The 24,746-nt window shown below is 47.0% G+C and overlaps 1 long non-coding RNA gene and 1 pseudogene across 3 annotated transcripts in view; one reads left to right on the top strand and one right to left on the bottom strand.

Moving 5' to 3' along the window:
- LOC141048131 (uncharacterized) overlaps positions 1-24,746 on the top strand; it is a 425,218-nt gene that overhangs the window by 83,045 nt on the left and 317,427 nt on the right. The gene's annotated exons all lie outside the window — the stretch shown is intronic.
- Positions 11,903-16,275, bottom strand: LOC141048170 (piwi-like protein 1 pseudogene; annotated as a pseudogene).

The raw sequence follows: 24,746 nt of genomic DNA, 5'->3' as shown, positions 1-24,746 counted from the left end.
CCCTCGCACGCTACACGACCTGAATCTGACCCTGATGAAACTCAGGTTACCCTTCCCATATACAGTTCTGTCACGCGGCGGCTGCCGCGCGCTCCTCTCTCTGCCTCCTCCCGGCCGCAGCTTACCCTTCCTCCGGCATCCTGCTTCCCTCTGCGCCGGCGTCCGCGGTCTTCTCCACGGTCCTCCCCGGCTCCTCTTCTCCGTCCGGCGGTCCCCTTCGTCCGGTCTTCCGGACCGCGCCGAGTGCACGCCCCCGCCCCTCCTGCTCGGCGGGCGCGCGCACATACTGTGCCTGGGCACGCGCGCGCCTCCCCCTCCTCCTCCTACTGAGGACGCGCGCCTGCTCTCTCTCCTTTAGGTCACGACCCGGAAGCCCTTCTACCAGTCCCTATATCTGGCCGCCTCTCCCTGCCAGCTGTGCCTGAGTATCACTGTCCTTTCCTAGTGATTCTGGCCGTCCTCTTTGCACGCCTTCGTGCCCTGTCCATCCGTTGCTCGTTCACCTCTCCATTTTCCTCTCTCCTAGGTCCTGTGTCTCCCAGCCGTGCCCGCCTATCCTGTGTCTCCCAGCCGTGCCCTCCTATCCTGTGTCTCCCAGCCGTGCCCGCCTATCCTGTGTCTCCCAGCCGTGCCCGCCTATCCTGTGTCTCCTAGCCGTGCCGCCAGTTCTGTGTCTCCCGGGCCGTATCTACCTGTCTCGTGTCTCTAAGCCGTGGCTGTCTGTCCTGTGGTTCCCAGCCGGTACCGTCAGTCCTGTATCCCCAACTCGGCTCTAGCAGTCTGTCTGTCGTTACCTCCCAGGGTACCAGCTGCCGTGGTAATAGTTACCCGCGGGCTTGCCCCAAACGCTCCCTGTATAGGGGGTGGTCCACCTGGTCAGCTCGCCCCCGGGAGGTTCGTTGCCACGGTCTAGCGGGTCCACCCCAGGTGTACCTTACAGAATACTCAGGCCATGGATTCCGCTGGTACCCCGACCCCGACCCAAAAGGAACTTTTGTTCCTTCGTGAGAATCAGGCGAGGATCATGTCGTTCCTCAAGTCCATGGAGTCCAGACTTTCATCTCTACAAACCTCCGATCCGGGGATTTCCTCCCAAATCTCCGGCTTACAGCAGGAGCTTGCTCAGCAGCGCGACACCCAGGCCCATATTTTAAACTACATGGCCTCTGTAGATAACCGCCTTCTAGCTCTACAGACGGCGGCCGCTGTCCCTGCGCCTGCGGCAGCCTCCCAGTCCTCGCCCCGCTTGGCTAAACCCCCACGCTATAGTGGGGATCCCAAGCTCTGTCGGGGGTTCATTAACCAGTGTCAGTTGCACTTCGAGCTGGCATCCCTGCAGTATCCCTCCGACCGGGCCAAGGTGGCCTTTATGATTTCCCACTTAGAGGGTGAGGCATTGGCTTGGGTGAATCCTTTGTGGGAGCGAGATGACCCGATAGTCTCCCAGCTCGCAACCTTCTTGGAGACATTCCGCAAGGTCTTTGATGAGCCCGGGCGTCTGGTCTCCGCTACCGAGTCCTTATTTTGCCTTCGCCAGGGTGCTCTCTCTGTGGGACAGTACGCCATCCAGTTCCGTACGTTGTCTTCTGAACTAGGATGGAACAATGAGGCTTTAGTAGGGGCTTTTTGGCTTGGCTTGTCGCCCCGAATCAAAGATGAGTTGGCAGGCAGGGATACACCTACGTCTTTGGAAGATCTCATCTCGCTGGCAACGCGAATTGACCTGCGTTTCCGGGAGCGTTCCCGCGAGGCCGTCAGGGAGAGAAGACCCACTCGGTTCTCTCCTCCGATGCGCAGTCCTCCCCGCGCTCGGCCTTCCACCTCGGCGTCAGCCCCTGAACCCATGCAGGTTGACCGACTCAGGCCCGCAGAGCTACGCCGCCAGGAGAGACTCACTCATGGTCTCTGTCTCTATTGTGGCAGTGCCTCCCACCTTCTACGTTCCTGCCCTGTGAGGCTGGGAAACTCCTCCGCCTAGGACAGGTAAGAGAGGCCTCCCTAGGTGCCTTTGACACCTCTCTACCTTTGACCCTTCCTGTTTTGTTTATCCAGGGATCCAAACGTTTCTCGGAGCTAGCCTATATTGACTCAGGGGCTGCTGGTAATTTCATCCAACTCGAGGCGGTGAAGAGATTGGGGATACCTGTTAGGTCCTTGGAGGTTCCCCGGCAGTTAGCCTCAGTCGACGGGATTCCCTTGCGCGAGACCGTAACGTTGGTCACTGAAGAGCTGGAATTACAGTTCGGGGTCCTGCACCGTGAGAGAATAACCTTCTTCGTGCTGCCGTCTCTATCCCACACCTTGCTCCTGGGCCTTCCGTGGTTGAGGATGCATGAACCTGTCCTGGATTGGCGGACCGGAGACATCCTTCGCTGGGGCTGCGTTTGCCAGACTAGATGTCTTCGTCCAGTACAACCCCTCAAATGCTCGTCTCCTGTCTCGGGTCCTGCGGATTTGCCCTCGGCCTATTGGGCTTTTTCAGATGTCTTTGATAAGAAAGAGGCAGAGGCTCTTCCACCGCACCGGCAATATGATTGCCCCATCGAGCTTGTACCCGGCTCAACTCCGCCCCGGGGGCGAATCTATCCGTTGAGTCCACTCGAGTCCCAGGCCATGTCTGAATATGTACAAGAGAATTTGGCCAAAGGCTTCATCCGAAAGTCTTCTTCTCCCGCTGGGGCTGGCTTCTTTTTTGTTAAGAAAAAGGACGGGTCTCTCCGCCCCTGTATTGACTATCGAGGTCTTAACCAGATTACCATCAAGAACAGATATCCTCTGCCTCTCATCCCCGAGCTGTTCGACCGGCTGCGAGGTGCGCGAATCTTCTCTAAATTGGATCTCCGTGGAGCCTATAATCTTGTCCGTATTCGCTCCGGAGATGAATGGAAGACCGCCTTCAACACCAGGGATGGACACTACGAGTACCTCGTCATGCCCTTCGGGTTGTGCAACGCTCCCGCAGTTTTTCAAGAATTCGTGAACGACATCTTCCGAGACCTTCTGTACTCCAGTGTGGTTGTATACCTTGACGATATCCTGATCTTCTCTCCCGATCTGTCCACCCACAGAAGAGATGTCCGCCGAGTGCTGTTCCGATTGAGGGAGAATCGCCTGTACGCCAAATTGGAGAAGTGCGTCTTTGAACAGTCCTCCCTTCCATTTTTAGGATATATCATCTCTGACTTTGGCCTGCGTATGGATCCGGAGAAGGTGTCTGCCGTGCTCAACTGGCCACGTCCCCAAGGGGTGAAAGCCGTTCAGCGATTTCTCGGCTTCGCAAATTATTATCGGCAGTTCATCCCTCATTTTTCCTCATTGGCCGGCTCTATCTCTTCTTTGATTCGTAAAGGAGCCAACCCGCACGTCTGGACCCCTGAAGCAGAGGAGGCCTTTCTATCTCTAAAACGAGCTTTTACCACGGCGCCCGTACTCCATCGTCCTGAGGTCAACAAACCGTTCGTCCTCGAAGTGGATGCATCAGCAACTGGAGCCGGAGCGGTTTTGTCTCAAAAATCTTCTTCCGGTAAACTCGTCACGTGCGGCTTCTTTTCCAAGTCCTTTTCCACCCCAGAGCGGAATTATTCCATAGGGGACCGAGAACTACTGGCCATCAAGTTAGCTCTAGAAGAGTGGAGATACTTATTGGAGGGCGCCGCACATCCCTTCACAATCTTCACAGATCATAAGAATCTAGCTTACCTTCGGTCTGCGCAGAGACTCAACCCACGCCAGGCCAGGTGGTCTCTGTTCTTCGCTCGATTCGATTTTGATCTACATTTTCGCCCAGGCAACAAGAACCTCAAAGCTGATGCCTTGTCCAGGTCCTTCCTTCCCGCAGATGTCGAAGAAGAACCCACGCATATCTTGGATCCATCCCGGCTCATCACGGTGGCACCACTTTCTCTTCTCTCACCTCCACCTGGCAAGACTTTTGTGCCGGAGAAGGACCGAGGACGAATCCTCCACTGGGGACATGCTTCCAAGCTGGCTGGCCATCTCGGGCTTAAGAAGACACTTCACCTGGTATCCCGCTACTACTGGTGGCCGACTCTTCCCCAGGATGTCCGGGATTTCGTCGCCTCCTGTCTCTCCTGTGCCAAGATCAAGGTGCCTAGGCAGCTGCCTTCTGGGCTTCTACACCCGCTTCCTATACCCTCGTCCCCCTGGCAACACATTGCCATGGACTTTATTACGGACCTACCCCACTCTGCCAACTGTACAGTCGTCCTAGTGGTGGTTGATAGGTTTTCTAAGATGGCACACTTCGTTCCCCTTTCCGGCTTGCCATCGGCCCCAGCCTTGGCGAAGATCTTTGTTCAGCACATCTTCCGTCTTCATGGACTGCCCCAACATATTGTTTCTGACAGAGGAGTCCAATTTACCTCTCGCTTCTGGAGAGCCCTATGCAGATCAATGGATGTCACTCTCGACTTCTCCTCATCTTACCACCCCCAGTCCAACGGTCAGGCCGAACGGACAAATCAGTGCTTGGTGAACTACCTCCGGCATTTTTCCAATGTCCACCAGAACGACTGGGCTGAACTTCTCCCGTGGGCTGAGTTCGCCTATAATAACCACGCCAACGAGTCTTCAGGCAAGTCCCCTTTCTTTATCGTCTATGGGCAACATCCTGGTGTACCTCTACCGGTTCCTCCTGCCTCGGGTGTACCGGCGGCTGACCTTCTGACCGGGGAATTCTCCAGGATCTGGCAGGAGACCAAGGCCGCTCTCGAGTTGGTACGTAACAGAGTTAAGAGACACGCCGACAAAAGACGCCTGGATGCTCCGCCATATCACCCTGGTGATAAAGTTTGGCTGGCCTCCAAGTTTATTCGCCTCAAGATCCCTTCCCATAAACTGGGTCCCCGTTATATTGGACCTTTTGAGATCTTGTCCCGTATTAATGATGTCTCCTATAAACTACGGCTTCCTGCCTCTCTCCGTATCCCTAATGCCTTTCATGTGTCCTTGCTAAAACCAGTCGTCTTCAATCGTTTCCTTTCTAAGGCCCCTCACTCACCTCCGCCTGTCTCCGCAGATGATGTATTTGAGGTTAAAGATATTTTGGCCATGAGGAAGCAAAAGGGGAGAACCTTTTTCTTGGTTGATTGGAAGGGCTTTGGTCCCGAGGAGAGGTCCTGGGAGCCCCAAGAGAACATCCAGGCCCCTCGAATCTTGGCCAAATTTTTTTCCGAACTGCGGAGGGGGGCGCGTAAGGAGGGGGGTACTGTCACGCGGCGGCTGCCGCGCGCTCCTCTCTCTGCCTCCTCCCGGCCGCAGCTTACCCTTCCTCCGGCATCCTGCTTCCCTCTGCGCCGGCGTCCGCGGTCTTCTCCACGGTCCTCCCCGGCTCCTCTTCTCCGTCCGGCGGTCCCCTTCGTCCGGTCTTCCGGACCGCGCCGGGTGCACGCCCCCGCCCCTCCTGCTCGGCGGGCGCGCGCACATACTGTGCCTGGGCACGCGCGCGCCTCCCCCTCCTCCTCCTACTGAGGACGCGCGCCTGCTCTCTCTCCTTTAGGTCACGACCCGGAAGCCCTTCTACCAGTCCCTATATCTGGCCGCCTCTCCCTGCCAGCTGTGCCTGAGTATCACTGTCCTTTCCTAGTGATTCTGGCCGTCCTCTTTGCACGCCTTCGCGCCCTGTCCATCCGTTGCTCGTTCACCTCTCCATTTTCCTCTCTCCTAGGTCCTGTGTCTCCCAGCCATGCCCGCCTATCCTGTGTCTCCCAGCCGTGCCCGCCTATCCTGTGTCTCCCAGCCGTGCCCGCCTATCCTGTGTCTCCCAGCCGTGCCCGCCTATCCTGTGTCTCCCAGCCGTGCCCGCCTATCCTGTGTCTCCTAGCCGTGCCGCCAGTTCTGTGTCTCCCGGGCCATATCTACCTGTCTCGTGTCTCTAAGCCGTGGCTGTCTGTCCTGTGGTTCCCAGCCGGTACCGTCAGTCCTGTATCCCCAACTCGGCTCTAGCAGTCTGTCTGTCGTTACCTCCCAGGGTACCAGCTGCCGTGGTAATAGTTACCCGCGGGCTTGCCCCAAACGCTCCCTGTATAGGGGGTGGTCCACCTGGTCAGCTCGCCCCCGGGAGGTTCGTTGCCACGGTCTAGCGGGTCCACCCCAGGTGTACCTTACAAGTTCCATCTTACAAGGTGACAAAGAGGAAGCTGCAGATGAAAGTGCAGGTTCGGCCCACCCGCCATCAGACACACCACCGTACTATCAGGGGCCCTGTGCCAGTGCCGTCGCCAATGAGTGGGCCCCCCCTGCTTGCCCAGGATCACAGCACTTGCAAAGTTGAAATACTGTGCAGTGAGATGGAAGATGGGGACGACGAGGAATCCAGACAAGTACAGGGATTCCCTAGCGAGGAGACTTATTTGATTGTTTTCAATGTTGGGACAGCAATTTTTGGGGAGCACTATACTCTGGAGAATGATAGATGGGGCCCACCATACACTGGAACATTCCAAAGGTGGACATCAGACACTGGAGCAGCATTTACAGGGCCCATTATACACTAGAGCATTAGAAATGGGGCCCATTATGTTTGGAGCATTATTTGGGCCCATAAGACAGTAGAGCTTCATCCATGGGGACCAACATATACTGTAGCATTATGTGGAGCTCATCATATACTGTTTCAAACATTATATGGGACCAATGATTCTGTATGGAGAAATAGATGGGCCTCGTCATGAGATGTAAAAAGTGAGGTATTTTTCATTGTACTATACCGCTATTTCTCTGCCGTATCGGAGCATGATGAGTTGTGGTATGTGTTAAAGGGGCGCTCTTTCGCCCAGGGCACATGAAAACCTGCAGCCAGCCCTCCCCCACCACAACTTTAGCCAAATAACCCCCATTTTTCAGTGCGTAACTTGTATTATGAAGTTAATTAAGGTTGACAAGCTTAAGTAAGAAGAATTGATGCTTTTGGCATTCAAATGGGCACTGTAGGTGTGTTTCCTGTCCTCCTCTCACTGCCGACTTTTATTCCCCATTGACTTACATTGGGTTTCGTGTTTCGGGACGACCCCGACTTTTCCCTATAATCGGACGATCTTGCTCGACCCGACTTTTGGAAAAGTCGGGTTTCATGAAACGAAAAGCGACCCTAAAAAACCAAAAGTCGCTCAACTCTAGTGATAACATAAGAGCTTTTTGCTCCTTTGCTTGATCCCCAAGATTTTTCTTGTCTCATAGTGCTTCAACCACTGTCAGTGCTTCTACCACCATGACTTGTAGGGCCATCAGCAAACCTTGGCATTAGAGTCTGGTCTTCAATTTCCCTGCTCCATGTCATCTGAGTATAAAGACTGTCTGTTCATCTCTCCCAGTAAATCAACTGGAAGAGGTTGTTTTGGTGAAATATCTACCTTATCTCCAGACATGCTGCTGGATTACTGGACTATGGGGCAGGATAGAGACAGGTGTCATTTTCAGAAATGAGCTTCTGTCATTAAGTGTCATGAAGACAGAAAAGGTGGACTTAGCAGAACACTGACTGAAGTTGATGGTGTCTTTATCAGAGGTTACATTATCCTGCTGTGACTGGGGGCCATCAGCTGGCTATGCTTTGTTGTTCCCATTATTAAACAGTGGGTCTCTTATACTGTTATTGCATATGCAGTGAGTGGCAGGGCTGCCCAAAATTTGGACGCACCCCCATAACACTTTGAACAGCCATCCTGGATGGCCACATGAAATCAAAGTTTTCAATATTAGTCAGTTGGTACTCCCATACTGTTTGCTTATGCATTGAATGTAAGGCCTACCCTGCACCAAAGTTACACGCACCCCAATAAGCCTTTGAACTCACGTATTGGATAGCCACATGAAAACCAAGTTCACATTATTCATTTGGTACTCCCATACTGTTTGCTTATGCATTGAATGCAAGGCCTGCCCTGCACCAAAGTTACACGAACCCCAATAAGCCTTTGAACACACGTACAGGATGGTCACAGGATACCACGTCCTGAGACACATGGTCCCACTCTATCTTTCGTTAGCTATCTTTACTGCACTTGTCTAGTTCCTTTAGCGCTGTGCACGTTCTGAATGTATACAATTCTACATAGACCCTCCATATGAGCAAACCGGCGTACTGTACCATCACCATATCTGCCCCATTGGTAGGTGTTATCTCCTATTTACATCGGTTTTCACCTTTACTGTGGGATGTTCACATTGTCACTTTGTTAGTTCACTCTCTCCCCACAGCCTGCCAACATTAAGTTTGTGCCTACTGCATACTCCAGCGCTATATCTATTAGATAGGTCATTCTGGTTCTTCATATATGTCCCTCTATCACTGCACTCAGGGATACATATTCCTTTGTTGATTCTGTTGTCTGAGACCTTTTGATGGATCAATCCACTGGGTCTTTCCTACTATTTATAAAGACCCTTTTTTATATGTTATTTACTGTATATGCGATTCTCCAGGACGTGCATTTTTCATTTTCCTGACCATTTGAATATACCTTATATACTCGTGTATAAGTCGAGATTTTCAGCCCATTTTTTTGGGCTGAAAGTCCCCCTCTCGACTTATACACGAGTCATATACCGGGGGTGATCGGCGGGGGAGGGGGAGCTGGGGTGTCAGATCATACTCACCCTTCTCTGCAGCTCCCCTGCTTGTTACATGTTGTCGGCGCTGCTCTCTTCCTGCTTCAGCTGTCAAACGGTACCCGCTCATTAAATATGTGCATATTTAATGATCGGGTGCCACGTGACCGCTTAACCAGGAAGAGAGCAGTGCCGACAACATGTAACAATCAGGGGAGCTGCAGAGACAAGCGCCAGGACCCGGTGAGTATGAAGGGGGGGTTGGGAGGCATATTCACCTGTCCCTGCGCTCTGCTGTCTTGCGTCCTCTGCAGTGACATTCAGGTCAGAGAGCGCTATCACTCTCTGCCTGCACAGTCACTGCAGAGCGCAACGCTGATGAGCAGGGGGCAGCGACTGAGGTGAGTATGCAGGTTTTTGGGTTTTTTTGTAAGGGAGGCAGCGGCAGCAGCAACATGATGGGGCCACTCACTGTGCAAATAACTGGGGCCACTCACTGTGCAGAAAAGCTGGGGCCACTCACTGTGCATCATAACTGGGGCCACTCACTGTGCAGAAAAGCTGGGGCCACTCACTGTGCAGAAAAGCTGGGGCCACTCACTGTGCATCATAACTGGGGCCACTCACTGTGCAGAAAAGCTGGGGCCACTCACTGTGCATCATAACTGGGGCCACTCACTGTGCAGAAAAGCTGGGGCCACTCACTGTGCATCATAACTGGGGCCACTCACTGTGCAGAAAAGCTGGGGCCACTCACTGTGCATCATAACTGGGGCCACTCACTGTGCAGCATAACTGGGGCCACTCACTGTGCAAATAACTGGGGCCACTCACTGTGCAGAAAAGCTGGGGCCACTCACTGTGCAGCATAACTGGGGCCACTCACTGTGCAGCATAACTGGGGCCACTCACTGTGCAAATAACTGGGGCCACTCACTGTGCAAATAACTGGGGCCACTCACTGTGCAGAAAAGCTGGGGCCACTCACTGTGCAGCATAACTGGGGCCACTCACTGTGCAGCATAACTGGGGCCACTCACTGTGCAAATAACTAGGGCCACTCACTGTGCAGAAAAGCTGGGGCCACTCACTGTGCATCATAACTGGGGCCACTTACTGTGCAGAAAAGCTGGGGCCACTCACTGTGCATCATAACTGGGGCCACTCACTGTGCAGAAAAGCTGGTGCCACTCACTGTACATCATAACTGGGGCCACTCACTGTGCAGAAAAGCTGGGGCCACTCACTGTGCATCATAACTGGGGCCACTCACTGTGCATCATAGCTGGGGCCACATACTGTGCATCATAACTGGGTCCACATACTATGCAGATAACTGAGGCCACTTACTGTGCACCCTCGACTTATACGCGAGTCAATACATTTTTCCCAGTTTTTTTAGGTAAAATTAGGGGGGTCGACTTATACACGGGTCAACTTATACACGAGTATATACGGTACTTTCGTTGATTTTTTTGTTTGTTCTCATTATTACACTGTATATTTTTATTTATAGCACACTGATGAAGGTCTTGACAGACTGAAACATTTATGACTACTCTATGTATTGCACATTAAAAATCTTTCACCGCATATAAAAGAGTGTGACCGGTCTTCTATACCAACATTTTTTCTAAGGGCATCATAAACACCTTTGAAAAGAATAGCGTGGCTGTTGCATCATGGAACACGTACGCCCTGGTGATCTAGTGGCGGTGGATGATGAGGAGTAGGAGAAGGAGAAGAATGACAGCAAATAGCCAAAATCAGGAATCGAATAGCCATGTGTGGGTGTGAAGAGGTGCATGGGAATATATCTCCCAAAAAAAAGACACTGGATTTAAGGTTATGTTTCGCTGTTATCATGCGGTGGTGTAGAGAAGTCTGGCCCAATCCAGCCCTTGTTCATTTTTATAAGAGTCAGCCTGTCAGCATTTTCAGTTGACAGGTGGATGCGCTTATCAGCTATAATTCCATCAGCGGCACTAAAAATGCGCTATGACAAAACGCTAGTGGCAGGACAGGCCAGGATCTCCAAGGCGTAGAGAGAGCCAGTTCATGCCACGTATTCATCTTTGAGACCCAATAATTATAAGGCACAGAGGAATCATGGAGGACGTTGGTACAGTCAGCAAGGTACTCCCACAGTGTCTTCCAAAACTTTGCACTCCTTGTGAGAGTACCCTGCTCCTCAGGGCCAATGCGATGGGAGGGTCTGAGAAAAGTCTTCCAGAACTTTGTCTGTGTTCCCCTTTTTCTGCTGGATTGGAGTTGTGTTTCTCTCACCTGTACTCCTTGGTTGTCCAATGAACTGTGACCTCTGCCACCAGCGTTTTTAAATGGGAATTTTTTTTTATAATTCCGCAACAAGGGCCTTCTTCTATTGCACCATTTTAGTACACCTGTCTGCCTCTGGAAGAAGAGATTGAAAGTTCTCCTTGAAGCGTGGGTCTACAAGTGTCACCAACCAGTAATGACTGTCACCCCAAATTTTGTGAATATGATGGTCACGGGAAAGGCAGCACAACCTAAACTAGCCATGTGTACCAGACTGCTAACAGGCAAGACTTCTGTGCCTTCATCAATAGGACGACTGACCATGCTCTCCTCATCCTCCTCCCTGTCCTCAGGCCATCGACACTGAACAGACAGTATGACAGTTGTGCTTGTAGTACCATCTACAGCGCATGAAAGTAGCTCCTGTTCTTCCTCCTCCTCTTCTTTATTGTCACCCAATCCACGTTGGGATGAGATGAGGCTGGGCTGTGTGTAATCACCCTGTATGGTTCCTTGCTCCGTCTCATCAATCTCCGCTTGCAATGCATCCTCTTTTATTGTGAGCAGAGAGCCTTTCAGAACACAGAGAAGTGGGCTGGTGACTCTAATTATGGCATTATCGCCCCTCATCATCTTGGTGGAAGGCTCAAATGACAAAATTTTTAGCCCACAGATAGGTGAGGTTTGTAAAGGAGATACTACACTGTAAAATATGTGGCCTGTATTTTTATTTTTTACAGCAAAATATTGTCATTAACTAGGGTAGTGTGGCATTCTCATGTGGTGTATGGCTGAGGGTTGTACTCCTGACAGGGTATGATGTATCTTAGGGTGGCCAAGCTTTCTATCAGATGAGTCATTCATTCTCAAATTACACACACACAGGAAACTCCACAATACAATGTTTGCACAGTAACTGCCTCTAGGCAGAAGATGATGATGCTGGAAGTAGTTGGTGCATTTGAGACCCGGTCATGAAGCAGCCATAAGAATTGGAAACAGATGTCTCTTTACTGAAGGTATTGGGGCAAATTATTATTTACAAACAGCAGTAAACTTAAGGGAAGGACAGAAGTTTACTGTCCAAACTTAGTCCCCAATCCAGAAATTCTTTCTGTACATTGTCATCTCTCTGAATATGGTCCAAAAATGTTCCCACTTGTTTTACTCTCTGTTCTGCTACTAGTCGAGTGTGATTTGCCAGCTCTTTCATTACAGAATAATCAGCTCTCATTCTATCAGTTAATCCTGTTACATTGCAGAATGCTGGAATTAGAATAATAGGCCCTGTTGGGATTTTCCTGGACCTCTTGCTTTTTTGGAATTGTGTATGAGAGCTGGCTGTTTCAGGTCTGTGATCTGCTTGTTATATTGATTTTTGTAATAATCGATAAAACTGACTTCACAGCCATCTGACTGCTTGAAAGTAGACTAATCCCAGTTGATATCATCAATATATGTACGATTGTTGTATTTGGCAAGAACTATCTGTCCAGTCAGTTCTTTTCTGCAATTTTCGAGTGCAAATTGTACAGACTGTGGGAACCCTGTGTTGCAAACAGTGCCTTCCCCCTCCCACCAGTCCCGTAATGAAAACATAGATAGGCCTAGATGGGTTGAAACAGGTCGGTCCCAGTTTATTAATTACATAAGCAGAGAACGACATTTACATTTCATATCGGGCTCACTGCCGAGGGTCCTTTCTTCGACCGACAGTCGAGCAGGCCTATGGCCGGTTACAAACCCTTGCTCTTCTCCACATTTTCACTGTGACTTAGTAATGTTAACAATGTTTTTTTTTTTTTGAATTAGTGTAGAAATAGTATGGCAATTTAAACAATATTAAATATATAGGGGAGGGAAAGTGGGACAAAAGCTTCCAAGGGTCAGCCGGAGGAAAGAGGAAGTCACTGACCCTGGGCACCTGAATTTAACCCCAGTAGGTATGGCTGGAGGCCCCTTCCCCTTTAATCCCATTGGACGGCTGGCCATCCCAATTAGTGCATCACCTGGGGAGTAGTGGGAGGGGTAATTGGGCACAGAACTGTATTTTTTCTAGCTTTAGCCATATGGGTCCCCCAGTCAGAGGCACATTCCTTATGCAGTAGCATGCCTGCCATTACATCCAGAACAGTTTCACTTTGAAGGACTTTGTGGCTCACATCAATGCACAACATGATACTAGCCTCATACTGCAAAATTGAGGTGGTAAATCCTTGATCGGTTGTGTGTTCTGACTTCTGTAACATCATTTGGGTGATAATAGTTCATACCTATTTGCTTCATATTCATCATCTTCATAAGCCTTCAGAATGTAATGTTGTAAAAGTGAAAGCAGGTTGGTGAAGTTGGTGGTAACTCATTCGTCAATGTTATTGGAATCTTTAAGATTTCTCCGTTGCGTGTGCAGCTAACCACCTAATTGATCTTATTTAGTTTCTTTGGCAAGAAAAGAACAGCTCCATCAAAACCACATGTTTTTCCTATTAATTCATCATGCTGGTAAAGTAGAGCTGACCTCAGGGATCTAGATTCCATCTGTGGACTGTAGTCAACATGGTACTGGTACAAGACCCACTGGGGTCTAGCAATCAATTTGACATAGTTTGTGCACAGGTTAATAGAGTTATTATTATTCATTTTTATAGTGCCATTTATTCCATGGTGCGTTACATGTAAAAAGAGGCATACATAGACAAGTACAATAAACATGAGCAATCCAAGGCCCACACAAGTACAGAGGGAGAGAGGACCCTGCCTGTGAGGGCTCACAGTCTACAGGGGATGGGTGAGGATACACTAGGAGAAGGTAGAGCTGGTTGTGCAGTGGTTCATTAGACTGAAGATGACTGCAGGTTGTAGGCTTGTCGGAAGAGGTGGGTCTTCAGGTTCCCTGTGAAAGTTTCCGTGGTAGGCAAAAGTCTGATGTGTTGGGGTAGAGTATTCCGGAGTATGGGGGAAGCACGAGAGAAGAATTGTATGTGATTGTGGGAAGAAGAGATAAGAGGGGAGTAAATCTTGAGAGGATCGAAGGTTGCATGTAGGTAAGTACTGGGAGACCATGTCACAGATGTATGGAGGAGACAGGATGTGGATGGCTTTGTATGTCATAGTAACGGTTATGAACTGGCGCCTCTGGATGATAGGAAGCCAGTGAAGGGCTTGGCAGAGAGGAGAAGCTGGGGAATAATGGAGAGACAGGTGGATTAGTCAGGCAGCAGAGTTTAGGATAGATTGGAGTCGTGCAAGAGTGCTAGAGGGGAGGCCAGAGAGTGGGAGGTTGCAATAGACGAGGCGGGAGATGATGAGGGTGTGCACGAGTGTTTTTGCAGTTTCATGGTCAAGGAATGTACGGATCCGGGAAATATTTTTGAGTTTGAGTCAGCAGGAGGAGGCAAGGGCTTCAATATGTGGCTTGAAAGAGAGGGCTGTTATGAATGAGTCACCGTAGGAGGCAAAAACAGAAATGCTAGCTAAGTCCAGAAAACCAGAGAAGTTGGCAGCTATCGGATTGCAGACCCCTGAACCTATCAACAACAACTAGCAGTAGCCGTGGGGGGTTCCTACGATGCCCTAGACCCCTCGATCACAGCCGGAGAACTGCCTTGCCTAAAGACAGAAAGGGAAATCTAAACTGCCCCAGAGCAGACCCCAAAGCAATAGGCAGCCCCCAACATATAATGACGGTGAAGCAAGAAGAAAAAACACTAACACAGATAGAAAGATAGACTGAGCAAATGATGTGGCCCAAGCTAACTAGATAGTACAGGATAGGAAAGCTGCTGTCTGCAATCCGTGAAAAACCGTATCAAAATAAGAGCCAACAGACTGACAGAGAAAAAGGCCCTGAAGACGCTAGGCTTCAAAAAGACTGTCAGTACTCAGGTATTTTCTGAAGACAGAGCAAACAGACAAAAAAGGAATTCAGCTCACCCCAGCAGGGAATGGCAGAATCCAGAAAAGCAAGTCCAAATAAAACCAAAACACAAATGCAAAAAGGCAAAGCAGAAAACTTAGCTTTTGAGGAGCAGGAATCAGACTGGTCTCCTAGAATCCCTCAGAGAAATCACCAACGAGGCAGAAGGGCGTCGACTGCATTATATCCAGTCAGAAATCCCCATCGCCCAGTCATCCTCTACCAGCTCAGGTGCTTGGTAATCAGCCTCACTACCTTCCTTCACCAGAAGAGGGAGTTCATCAGACCTCAATGGTGAAGGGGAAAATGAACTCATAACAGAGGGCAGGGTCGAGGATCACGAGCATGCGGGACTGTCGAAAGTGAGCAGCCATTGACATTGATGGTTAGGTCCAAGGAGGGGTGGAGTGAGATGAGGGAAAGAAGAGGAATTCTGTTTTGTCCATGTTCACTTTTAGAAAGCAAGCAGAAAATATAGATGAAATAGCAGACAGACATTGTGGGATTTTGTTCAGCAAGGAGGTGATGTCAGGTCCAGATTTGCAGATCTGCATGTCATCGGCATAGAGATTATACTGCAAACCGTGGTAGTCTATGAGCTGTCACAGGCCAAAAGTGTAGATGGAGAAGAGTAGGGGTCCTAGAACTGAGCCTTGGGTAACACCGACAGACATTGGGCGAGGTGAGGAGGTGGTGTAAGAGAGGGAGACACTTAATGTTCGGTCTGTTAGATACGACGGGATCCAGGATAGGTCCAAATCTGTGATGCCAAGAGATGAGAAAATCTGTAACAAGAGGGAATGGTCCACAGCATCAAAGGCAGGAGACAGGTCCAGGAGAAGGAGGACAGAGTAATGTCACTTGCTCTTGACAATTAGTAGGTCATTGGTGTCTTTAGTTAGGGCAGCTTCAGTTGAGTTATGCGGTCACAAGCCAGATTGTAAGTGGTCAAAGAGGGATCAGGAGGATAGGTGGGAGGACAGTTCAAGATGAACATGCTGTTCCAGTAGTTTTGAAGCATAGGGGAGAAGTGATATTAGGTGATAGCAAGACCCACAGGATGGGTTGAGGGAGGGCTTTTTGAGGATAGGTGTGATCGAGGCATGTTTGAAGGATGAAGGGAGGATACCATTTGCAAGTGAAAGGTTGAAGAGGTGTGTTAGGGTTGGGATGAAGACTGTGACGAGGTTAAGGAAGAGGTTGCCAGAAAAATCAGATTTTGATTCTATGACATGTTGGATGTATTATCTAGTGGAATCACCCATAGCATGGAAGTCACGTCTACAACCACCACTCTTTCCAATTGACACATCTTGAAATCCAGCCACAATGTCAAAATTTCTAGCTTCTGGTCTAGCGACTGCAGGGGCTCCTTTTTGACATCCTCGTCGAACAAGTTCAGTATTAGTAGGTGATGGCTTGTCAGAATTCGGGCCAGGAACACTAGGCTTGGGTAGTTGCAAGTCATGGCCCAATGCTCTTCCACGTGCTCTTGCTCTGGCTCTTCCAGTCATGATTTAATATAGAAGCTTTCACCGTCATAATCCTCTGACAGACTACAACACCGCCAAAGCGTTCACCCTCTGTTCCTCAGACTTTTTATCTGCACTGTAACTGCCTCTAGGCAGGAGATGATGATGGTGGTAGTAGTTCGTGCATTTGAGCCCCAGTCATGAAGCAGCCGTTAGAATTTGAAACAAAAGTCATTTTTACTGAAGGTAATGGGACAAATTACTGTTTACAAACAGCAGTAAACTGAGGTACAGAATTTTACACACGGTTAATGATTGCTGTCACTGTGTACCCTCAGACAGGCAGATCTTAGTAACCTCTGGTTTTATTAAGTCTGAATATCTCTTCTTCAGCACTGTGCTCTGTTTCTGCCCTTCGGTAATTTTTCCTCCTAGAGGTGCAATGGTAGTCTTCCTCATATGAAGACAATTAACTCCCATTTTCGTGTCAGTCCCCTTTTTATGCAAAGCTGGCAGGGAGAAAGTAGGTAATTCATTCACCTACAAAATGGCTTCCTCTTCTCAATATGTCAGACCACCAACTGCTACTTCAAATTTAAAACTCTCCCCCACGACTTGTCTCCTCCCCCTTCTATGTGACTGTAGAGCTGCAGTCACTGGCTGACTGCAATGAGGCATTTTTCCAGAACTTTCTGCATAATAAAACAGAGCTGGGTCACATGATAAAGCCTGTGAGGAGAAGATTAACCATTTTTCTGCTGCCTGTCAGCCGGTCTCACAATGTATTTAAAATGCACAGTCCACATAAAAATTCACAGCATATATATGAAAACACACTATATATACTGTATCCCATAGAAATGAATACTTTGTGGGATGCCACACTAGCACACAGGAAAATCAGTTCAATAGAGGCCTGAAATGCCACAATTTTTAGCCCACATAATGATGAGGCGTATGCGTGTGATGGAGACACCACACTGTAAAATATGTGGCCTGTATTTTTATTTTTTTTACAGCAAAACAGTGTCACTAACTAGGGTAGCACACAGCAAAAACAGCTCAATGTAGGCCTGAAATACCACAATGTCTGGCCTACAGATAGATGAGGCATGTGACAGAGATACCACACTGTAAAATATGTGTCCTGTATTTTTATTTTTTTACAGCAAAACAGTGTCACTAACTAGGGTAGCACACAACAAAAACAGCTCAATGTAGGCCTGAAATGCCACAATTTCTAGCCTACAGATAGATGAGGCATGTGACAGAGATACCACACTGTAAAATATGTGTCCTGTATTTTTATTTTTTGCAGGAAAATAGTTTCAAGAACTAGGGTAACACACAGCAAAAACATTTGAATGGAGGCCTCAAATGCTACAATTTGTAGCCCACAGATAGATGAGCTGTGTGATGGAGATACCACACTGTAAAATTTGTGGCCTGTATTTTTATTTTTTTCTGGAAAATAGTTTCAAGAACTGGATTAACACACAGCAAAAACAGTTGAATGGAGGCCTCAAATGCCACAATTTGCAGCCCTCAGATAGATTAGGCATGTGTCAGAGATACTACACTAAAATTTGTGGCCTGTATTTTTATTTTTTTTACAGCAAAACAGTGTCACTAACTAGGGTAGCCCACAGCAAAACAGTTGAGTGTAGGCCTGAAATGCCACAATTTGTAGCCCACAGATAAATGAGGCGTGTGACATAGATACCTGTTACGATCCATTTTTGGATCTGTGGCAGATCTGGATTCTCACATATAAACTTTTTTCCTTTCTGGTCATCGAGGGTTAATGTCCGTTTTTCCCCCCGGTGGCCGCTGGTGTAATTACATTGCCGCTGAATTTGCTGATGCAGGTGGTGACCACTCCCACCTTCCTTTAAAAGGTAACCTGATGCATCAGCTGACTGTTCGGAATACAGGTCCTTTTGGATACCAACTGTGCTGAAGACAGAAGGTTGCTGTTGCAGTGGTGCTTCAGCTGAATGCTGTTATCTGGTGCCTTAATCTGCTGTGTGGTGCATTGCAGCAGAGAATGCTAAGTGTGGTTTTTGTTACCTTGTTCCTTTTGCTGTCTGTCTACCCTTACCTTGTGTTGTATTAGTGCAGCGGTGGGACCAGTGTCTTCACTTGCCAATTCCCTACTTAGGGATAGGTGCAGGGCAAGTGATGGCTAAGGCTAGTTTCACACTAGCATTCTCAGGTGCAGTGCAGGGCTGCCGCTAAGCGCTGCATTTTTGTGCGCTAGGCGCAGTGCCAGCAAAATCAGACCAGCGCACAGTCAGCATACCCAATGCTAAATATAGGGCACACTGATCGCATGCAGCATCATGAGATCAGGGGAGGAACTGACCAGAGGGGGCACAGCCCAGGGCGGGGCTTAGCTGTGGCCCTGCACCCGAGAACGCTAGTGTGAAACTAGCCTAAGATATTCTGCTCGGCGACAGGTTGAAAGAACCTGTATAGGGATGGTAGTAAGAGCAGGGCACATCCACATTTCCCAGCTTCCTATTGCAGAGCCCGCTGTTGTTAAAGTTTCCCTTGTGTCCCTTGATGTGTTTTTTGTTTTACCGTTTAGTGACCTAAGGATTGTTCGGTCGTGTCACACAGGGCCAGTCACTTCGTGACATTACCATACTGTAAAACTTGTAGCCTGTATTTTTATGCTTTTACAGCTAAACAGTGTTACTATCTTGGGTAGCACACAGCAAAACAGTTCAATGTAGGCCTGAAATGCCACAATTTGTAGCCCACATATAGGTTATTCCACAAAATATTGATTTCAGAACTCTTACTGAGTTAAAACATTAGTATTGTTCTTTGTAAATGATTATGAACGTGTTTTCTTTGCATTATTTGAGGTCTGAAAGCACTGGGTTTTTTTTTTTTAATTTTGACCATTTTTCTTTGTCAGAAAAAAATACAAAATGTATTACTAGAAAATTCAGAGACATGTTGTCAGACGTTTGTAGACTAAAAGAACAATTTATATTTTACTCAACAATATGCCTATATAGAGAAAAATCAGACAAACTGAACATTTGAAAGTGGTCTTTTAATTTTTGCCAGAGCTGTATATAGCCACATACACTGCTTGCCTACCTATCACTGATATCTATATACCCCGCCGTAATTAGTCCTTAGAAGGACTGTTGGTTTAGCTGGATTTGTGGATTCAACGATGGTATTCTCACAGTAACTGATACCCCACCTATTCTGTCCCTATCAGCAAGTCTGCCAACACTGGTGATTCCGGAGCAGACAAGGATGAGCAGGGCAGTGCCAGGTCTGATGATGCTCTGCGGCCAGCCAATCACTGTAATACCACAACCAAGATGCCTGCCGCATTACAGTGCATGGCAGACAATCCCTGCATGTTGATTGGTGCTCTAATGAGCACCAAACATGCAGGGCGGAAGCATGAGCTCCCGCCGAATAATCCCAGAAATGCTCGGTGCTCGCCGAGTACCACGAGTACAGTTATGCTCGGGAGAGTACCATGCATTACCGAGTATGCTCGCGCATCACTAATGCCCTCAGTTCTATCCAAAATGAAATGCCCACCCATAAAGAAGATCAGAACTACACCAGAGTGATACTTACCCATCCTTCATCCTCAGCTGCTCCTCATTTTTCCTGCTGCTCTCGCACTACTGCTGACTACTGCCTCCTTTCCAGAACTTCCAGAACTGTGCCAGCCTGATCACAAGAGACTTTCTGTCTCTTGTGACCATGCAAACAATGCTTCCCTCCTTGCTTTTCCTGTTTTTAAAGTGCCCAAAGAGGGAGTGGACAGCATCATAGTGTTGTAGCAGCAGGAAGAATAAGGAGCGTTGCCGGTAGCATCTGAGGATGAGAAAATATAACGCTGCCACAGGTCTAACCTTTTCTATGAGTGTTACATTTCAGTCAGAACAGTGGATGTCTACTTTTTGGCTATGACTATGACGCTGCCATTTTATGATTGGATAGCGTCATAGTGGGTTGAAAGTACTCTCTCCGAGTTGAATGAAATGAAACACCCTGTTGAACGATAAGAAAATTAATATAATGGGAGACAGAAATTCCTGGGCCCTGTTTCTCCACAACAAAGTGGAGAAAGAAAAAAAGCACATTTTTGGTACATTCCCACCAGTATGCACAGAAACATTCAGTTTGTAAGTTAAAATTTAATAAAAGTCCTCATTAATTTATTTTTTTTATATTTAATTTTGGTTCCCCTACTTTAAGAAAAAAATCCATAATCTTAAAAAAGACATGTTGCTAAATAGATACACAAATAGAATGTACAGGCAGAGATTCTTACTTGTATAGACAGGCCTCAATACAAATGCACTAACAGGGAGCAGCGGACCCAAGTAAAATGGCAACTGCACAGGTGGAATAATACCTAATGAAACAGCCAGCCTACAATCAGGGATTGGCCGTGTGGCACACCAGTGCAAAAAAAAATCAGTATGTGGCAGTGTTCACACAGGGAATGCAAAGCATATGGTTCACAGCCTCTTAGTAACACCATATAGGGGGGCTGCCCAGTGCTAACTATAATGCATCCTGTGTGAACAGGGGCCACAGTTTACAGAACCATTTGGGCCCAACTGCACCCTGAAAAGATAAAAAGTGCACAAAAACATATCAATATATGTAAGGTATTGGTTGATATTATATTAACCAATGACAAATAGAATGTAGGTTGTGGCAACATCCACAAACCTTTTGTTTTAAACCCTTAGTGACATAGCCAATTTGGTACTTAATGAGCAAGCCAAATTTTACAATTCTGACCACTGTCACTTTATGAGGTTATAGCTTTGGAATTCTTCAATGTATCCCACTGATTTTGGGAATTGTTTTTGTGATATATTTTACCTTATGTTAATGGTAAAATTTATTTGAAAAACTTGAGTTTATTTATGAAAATAAAGGAAATTTGCAATTTTCAAACTTTTAATTTTTGCACACTTACATCAGAGAGCGGTGTCACACAAAATGGATAATAAATGTTTCCCACATGTCTAATTTACATCAGCACAATTTTAGAAACATAATTTTTTTGTGAGGACGTTATAAGGGTTCAAATTCGACCAGCGATTTTTCATTTTGCCAGCCAAATTTACAAAACCATTTTTTTAGGTTCCACCTCACATTTGAAGTAAGTTTTGGGTGTCAAAATAACAGAAAATACCCCAAAGTGACACAATTCTAAAAATTGCACCCCTCAAGGTGTGCAAAACCACATTAAAAAAGTTTATTAACCCTTCAGGTGCTTCACAAAAACTAAAGCAATGTGAAAGGAAAAAAATGAACATTTTACTTTTTTCACAAACAATTTACTTTGAAACCAATTTTTTTATTTTCACAAGGGTATCAGGAGAAAATGGACCACAAAATTTATTGTGCAATTGCTCCTGAGTATGCCGATACCTCTTATGTGTGGAAAAAACACTGTTTGGGTGCATGGCAAGGCTCAGAAGGGAGGGAGCACTGTGACTTTTCGAATGCAAAATTGGCTGGAATCAATTGTGGTGCCATGTGTTTGGAGACCCCTTGATATACCTAAACAGTGGAACACCCCAATTCTAGCTACAACCCTAGCCAATCACACCCCTAACCCTAATCCCAACCCTAACCATAACCCTAACCAAAACCCCAACACACCAATAACACTAATCCCAACCCTAATCATAACCCTAACTGTTGTGAATTCGCTTTCTGGCCTACCTCTGGTTACTAGTGAAGGTAGTGGAGCTGGTTATATTGACAGAGGGGTCGCGAGTTCTCTTTCCGGGCTCCCTTTGGTGGTTACTGGAGGTAATGGAGCTGATCTAATTAACAGAGGCCTGCCACCTGATAATGAGGAGGACGATTGGACATCTGGAGCTTTTGACTGGATTTAAGATGCCGACTCCCTCTATCCCTGCTGGTGATTTTTTCCTGCATCCTGAGGTCTTAGTTTCCAGCTCAGTCCCTGCATGCTCAGCTAAGTGTTCTTTTGCTATTGTTCACATTTGATCTGGTTTTGTCTATTTCAGTTTAGTGTGTTCAGCCAGCTCCGGCTGGGGCTGTGCTGAATTTCTATCCTTATGTTACTGCTTGTGCCAGTTTGCTTTGTCCCTTATTAGATTGAGTTCTTTTTGCTCTGCTTTCAGAATATACCAGAGTACTGATATAGTAGGCGAAGTCTAGTGACTTCAGTATTTTTCTATCAGACGTGTTGGGGATTTTTTGCAGGGTTTCTTGCTTGATTGCAGACAGAGTCTTTCCTTTCCTGTCCTGTCTAGTTAGTGTGGGCCCCATCATTTGCTCAGTCTATTTTCCTACCTGCATTTGTGTTTTCATCTTCTCTCACTGACAATATATGTTTGGGGGCTATCTATTCCTTTGGGGTCTGCTCTGGGGCAGTTTAGACTTCCCCTTTCTTGCTTTAGGCTTATGTAATTCTCTGGCTGTGTCGAGGCATCTAGGATCAACGTAGGTATGCTCCACAGCTACTGCTAGTTGTGTGGATAGGATCAGGGGTCTGCAATCCACTTAGTTGCCAACCTCTCTGGTTTTCTGTGGCTTAGCTTGGTCTTGCTTTCCTCCTCGGTGACCCAATCATAACACCTAACCTTAAACCTAACCGTAACACACCCCTAACTGTAATCCCAACCATAACCACAACCTTAACCCAACCCTAACCATAACTTTAGCTCAACTGACTTTAGCCCAACTCTAACCCTAATGGAAATAAATACTTTTAATTTTATTATTTTTTACCTAAGGGGGTGATGAAGGGGGCTTTGATTTGCTCTTTTTCATTTTGATCTCTGTGATAGGGTCTATCACAGGGATCAAAATGAACCAATAGCAAAAATTTCTTATTGTTGCTGGGTGCCGGCCAGCAGATCTCAGCAGGCGCATTGCACGTGTGCCCGCCATTTTCTCCTTGAAGAAGATGCTGGCGACCCGGGGGACTTCACAGGGGTATGCAGGGACACCGAAGGTAACGGGGGTGGATCGAGGGACCCCATTTCTCTCTCCTCTGATGTGAGATCACATCAGAGGACAGAAAAATTAATGGAAAATCTAACTTTTTTCGATGATGATTGCAGCACTGGGGTTAGTAAAAACCAACCAAATCATGTTCTCTCAGGTCTCAGCTACCCCTGATAGCTGAGACCCCAGAGAAATTCCAAGTCTGGGGAGGGGCTATATACTTTTTCTCAGTGCCATTAAAAAAGCATCACTGAGATATAAGTACCCTTAATTGCCGCATCGGTGGTTGCTAAGGGGTTAAATTACACCACCCCTGGCAAAAAAGCAAGTTAACCCTAAAATGTTATGTTTCTAAGTAGCTAAAACATAAACAAGAGCATGTGTAGTATTGTTACGAGGTGGTACGGTTACTAAATTTGACTACTAAAACTGGTATTAAAAAAATAAAATGTATCCTTTTTAAAAGATGAAAAAAGTAATCAAGCCTATGCGGACATTTACCAAAAAGGTTAAAAGCTAGGTATGTTTCCATCTCAAAAATTGCCAACACCTGCAAACAGGCAGCTGTATTCGAGTGGCAAGTGAGAGTGTAATTTTAGACTATTAGAACAAGGAAGTTTGCAAAAAAACAATACATTTTAATTTTATTTGCAACAACATACTACTGTATCTCAAATGTAAAGTTGTGTTTTTATTTAAAAAATTTTTTTTTACAAAAAAAAGGGAAATTAAATGTAAAAAAAAGTATTGCTCATGGCTTGTCCATCTCACAAACCTGAAGCACAATTACTCTGACACAAGCCATGGTTTCTGTCACGCTGCTGCTATGCAGGTATGTAATAGAGCAAGAAAAAGTCAAACCCACAAAAGGGAGAACCTCAATTGCTTAAGAAATATATATATATATATATATATATATATATATACACACACACACACACACACCAAATATATGTGTAATCCAAAATTAGAATTTTTATTATTCATCAAAAAAATACATACAGAGACAGAACAAAACACATAGTATAAAAACAATTAGGCCGGGGTCACACTGGCGAGGAATACGGACGAGTGAGAGGCATTAAAAGCACGCATTACACACGGACCAATGATTCTCTATGGGGTCCCTCGCACCAGCCGTATATTTCTCATCCGTATTCTACGGTCCGTGCCAATCACAGCCTGCTGCGATTGTCAGCGTACTACGCCCGTAATACGCCAATGCAAGTCTATGGGTGCGCAAAAAATACGGATTACACACGGACCACACATGTGACTTGCGAGAAATACGCACCCGGTGTCTTTTAGCAAAGCCGGCAATTCAGTGCGCTATACAGTAAACTCACACTGACAGTTTTAATAAAGAAACTAAAGAATAGCTATATACATATATATATATATATATATATATATATATACATATATATATATACACATATACACACACACATTCTATGTGTCTATATCTATTCTTTCGTTTCTGTAAGAAATCCTGTCATCGGGCTCCATTATATGTCCATTTT

The sequence above is a fragment of the Dendrobates tinctorius genome, unplaced genomic scaffold (assembly GCF_039654945.1).
Source record: "Dendrobates tinctorius isolate UK_male_01 unplaced genomic scaffold, ASM3965494v1 ptg000133l, whole genome shotgun sequence".
Lineage (NCBI taxonomy): Eukaryota > Metazoa > Chordata > Amphibia > Anura > Dendrobatidae > Dendrobates > Dendrobates tinctorius.
This window is presented reverse-complemented; position numbering and strand designations above follow the sequence as displayed.